At 37.3% G+C, this 3,855-nt stretch overlaps 1 pseudogene; it reads right to left on the bottom strand.

The window, feature by feature from the left end:
- Positions 1-1,758: 1,758 nt before the first annotated feature.
- LOC144236285 (rRNA-processing protein FCF1 homolog pseudogene) lies at positions 1,759-2,331 on the bottom strand (annotated as a pseudogene).
- Between the last annotated feature and the right edge of the window lie 1,524 nt (positions 2,332-3,855).

The following is a 3,855-nucleotide window of genomic DNA, read 5'->3' as shown; positions in this document are numbered from 1 at the left end:
GTGATTTGGGGATGAAATGACCAGAGGACATTTTGTTATCTAAAATGATCACAGTCAGAAGAGCTGCCTAGGGGCACCTAGGTGGCTTAGTTGGTGAATGGTCTGACTCTGGATTTCAACTCAGGTCATGACCTCATGGTTCATGAGTTTGAGCCCTGTGTGGGGCTCTGCTGGTGGTGCAGAGCCTGCTTGGGATTCTCTCTCCATCTCTCTCTTTGCCCTTGCTCTACTCTCTCTCACTCTCTCTCTCAAAATAAACTTTAAAAAATTTAAAAAAAGACCTTCTAATATTTCATCTGAAGGATTAGGAAGAGTAGACCCAAGAGGATTCAGATGGGCAGTTGGGGGTGAAGAATAAAATTGTTTCTCTTTGCATCTTTCCATGTCCGGCTTGCTCAGTGAGACCATTCAATTTGTATCACTGAAGTAATCTAAGTCCACCCTTTAAGCCATGGCAATATAACATTTTTCTGGTAGACACACTGTCCTTTTCTCTGCAAAGTCATCTTATGCTCCACCTTCCTTGATCCCGGAACCTCACAGTGGCCCTCATTCTCAGATGATTTTGCCTGAGTCATTGCAGAGAAAGTAGAATCTGTCAGATGGGGGAAACTCTCTCCACTTCTTCTCTGTCATTAAGTGGAGCTTAGAACTATACTTAGACTATTGTTAATTGACACATATATTGTAAGTATATAAAGGATGGTTCCACTATTTGACAATAGTACGTACACTCTCTTAGGCAGGTAAACTATTTCCTCCATAATCTTACTCAGTATCGATTTGCCTATTTCGTTTTCATATAATGTAAAAATAAACTTTTAGCTCAATTTGAAACTTAGAAACTTTTTGCATTAGTATTAAAATCTATGAGAGAATCTAAAGTCAGATTTTAATTTATTTGTATTGCATTGTGCAAAATATGTCCACGAGATTACCATTTGTATGGTATTTTGCAATATGTGAAATAGGGTATTTCATGCATTTGCCATCACCCTCAGAGAGCTTTTCCAGTCTCAATTCTCTTATTCCATCTAATTCCAATTTCATTTTAAAAGCAGTTGGGAGCATATATACTCTGAGCTTTAAAACTGTTACATTTAATATATGTAACGAGTTTTTAATTCCAATATAAGTAACAAAAATAATTGAAAAACAGAGTTGCTAATGGAAGCACGCTTCTCTATAAGAGTAATTTACGTTATCTAAAAGAATTCTAAGTTCATTATAGAAAAATTTGAAAATCACAGGAAAGTATAAAGAAGAAAATAAAAATCAGCTCTTCCATAATCATTTTTTAGATCTTCCAGTCTTTTTTATTTTTCAAACTTGGTATAAGAGTGCACACATTTTATTATTTATTTTAATTCCAGTGTAGTTAACATACGATGTTATATTAGTTTCAAGTGTGCAATACAGTAATTTCAACAATTGTATACATTACTCAGGGCTCATCATGGTAAGTGTGCCCCATCTCCCATTTCACCCATCCCTCCACCTGCCTCCCCTCAGGTAACCATCTGTTTGTTTTCTATAGTGATTCTGATTTTTGGTTTGTTCCTTTTGCCCCCTTTGTTTTGTTTTGTTTTGTTTTTTTCAATTTCAAAACAACATCAAAACATGAGTGTATTTAACCATACTCCGCTCATAACAGAGCAAATGGGTAAGAAGAATAATACATGCTACAGTGTATTGCTGTATGAACTGGCAACAGAAAAAGTTGGTAAAGGAAGGCACAGGACCTATATCTTTAGAGTGTTAGAACCGAGGGGCTCCATAATCATCTGGCATATGCTCAATGTCTACCTATGGTTAGAAATGTACATGATGGGAACTCCAGGGATCTGGCCCTTGTCAACTGTGGCCACAATGTAACAGTTGTGCTGAGTTACTCTCTGTACTAAACAGTCATCTGCATAAGTTCCTTTGTGTGTGCATGGTAATTGTTCAAATCTTGGGTCCTTTGGCAATCCTTAGAGCCACTCGATACTTTTGCCCAATTTCTCAGTTTCAGCCATTACACAGTCAGTTATACAAGGGATACACTTGGCATACAGACAGTCCATCATTGATTGTTCTAAATCAAGTTTGGCTCTAATGGAAAAGTTGATAAAGTTGGTATCAACCAAGATGTGGTAAGGTGGGCCCAGCTGTGTGTTGTATTGGAAGAATAAGCAGGATGTTGGGGGACTTCTCTTTCCTTGAGTCCGCTGGGATCTTTCTTTTCTTTCTTTTTAGGTTTCAATCTATCCTTCTCTTTAAGCCTCTGATCTTGGAGACTAAGCATTCACTTCATGGCACATACTTTCTTGCTTTCTTTTGCTTCCCCATGTTCATGCTGCACTGTAGTTTCTTCCGGAATCACCCCTTTGTTTTGTTTCTTAAATTCCACATATGAGTGACATAATATGTTTTCTTTCTCTGACTTATTTCACTTGGCATTATACCCTCTAGATCCATCCATGTTGTTACAAATGGCAGGATTTCATTCTTTTTATAGCTGTGTAATATTCCATTATATATATTATATATATATAATATGTGCATGTATATATATAATGTGTATATACATGTATATGTATTTCTGTATGTCACCTCTTCTTTATACATATATCTATCGATGGGCACTTGGGTTTTTTACATAATTTGGACACTTGGTTGTTTCCATAATTTGGCTATTATAAATGATGCTGTAATGAACATAGGAGAATGTGAACATATTTTAAAACCCTGCTGTTTTCCATCGGTACATTATATTGAGGCCATCTTTTTTCTGTGCTATTGAATACTCTCCAATCTGGTTTTGGTGACTGAATTGTATTCCATCATATTATAATGTTGTAATTTATCATATTGTCATGCAATATGTAATTTGGTCCTATTGTAATTTCTTTAATAACTCCAGCATGCTTATTTTTAGAAATAGAAAAATCTAGTATCTCATTGGGCTTCTGACACATATTCAGTTTTGGTATTTTCATTCCACCATCAAATACCTTAACTTAGATTTTTACCAAATTGCACACTTCCTAGTCTTGTAAACAATTGTTTTATTTCTTTAAAAAATTCTTTAGTGTTTATTTTTGAGAGAGAGACAGTGTGAGTGGGGAAGGGCAGAGAGAGAGAGGGAGACACAGGATCTGAAGCAGGCTCCTCCTGGTCATCCATGACTCCTGCTTTCTTGGTCCTCCTCCTTTCCATGCTGACTCTTAGTTCTTGCATCTCTGGAGTAACATATATGCAAATTCTGTCCTGGGCACTGGGCTAGTCATTCATGTGGCTCTGATGTTAACACTCTTCCCTTTGCAGACACACAGTAGGATGACACGTCCTGCCTTCTTTGTGGTTGAGTGGGGCTATGTGATGAGTTCTGGCCTTCGAATTATGTGCAGGAGTGGTATCTGTCACTTCTGGGGTTGAACATTTAATTATGACTTTAACTTCATCCTCTAATTAAATGAATTCCAGATTTACTGAACTAAACTTAATTGATCACCTGAGCACAGGTCCCAGTCTTCTAGTTAGCTTGTAATGGATTGTCCTGTTTTCAAACCCATTCAGCATTTCTGCCATTGGAGGCACCTGGCTTCCTCAGTTCCCTTGACGCTGGGGATTCTGAGCATGAACTGGTTTGCTTCTGGTTGACTCCACCTCCAGGGCTCCCTTTCCTTCCTTTCCTTGGATTTCCATTCCCAAAATACTGTGACTGTTAATAATCTGCTGTCATCTCCTTGTTTATTTTCTTGTGTGTTCATGTTTTCCTTTTCCTCTTAAGTTTTATTGTATTTTAGAAGAGTTTGGGAAGGGAAAGGCAAATTCGCATAATCTTTCATGTTTACCAGAAGTCCATTCACT

The sequence above is a fragment of the Crocuta crocuta genome, unplaced genomic scaffold, assembly GCF_008692635.1.
Source record: "Crocuta crocuta isolate KB4526 unplaced genomic scaffold, BGI_CrCroc_1.0 scaffold95, whole genome shotgun sequence".
Taxonomy (NCBI): Eukaryota; Metazoa; Chordata; class Mammalia; order Carnivora; family Hyaenidae; genus Crocuta; species Crocuta crocuta.
Note: the sequence above shows the minus strand (reverse complement) of the source record. Positions and strands in the feature narration are given on the sequence as shown.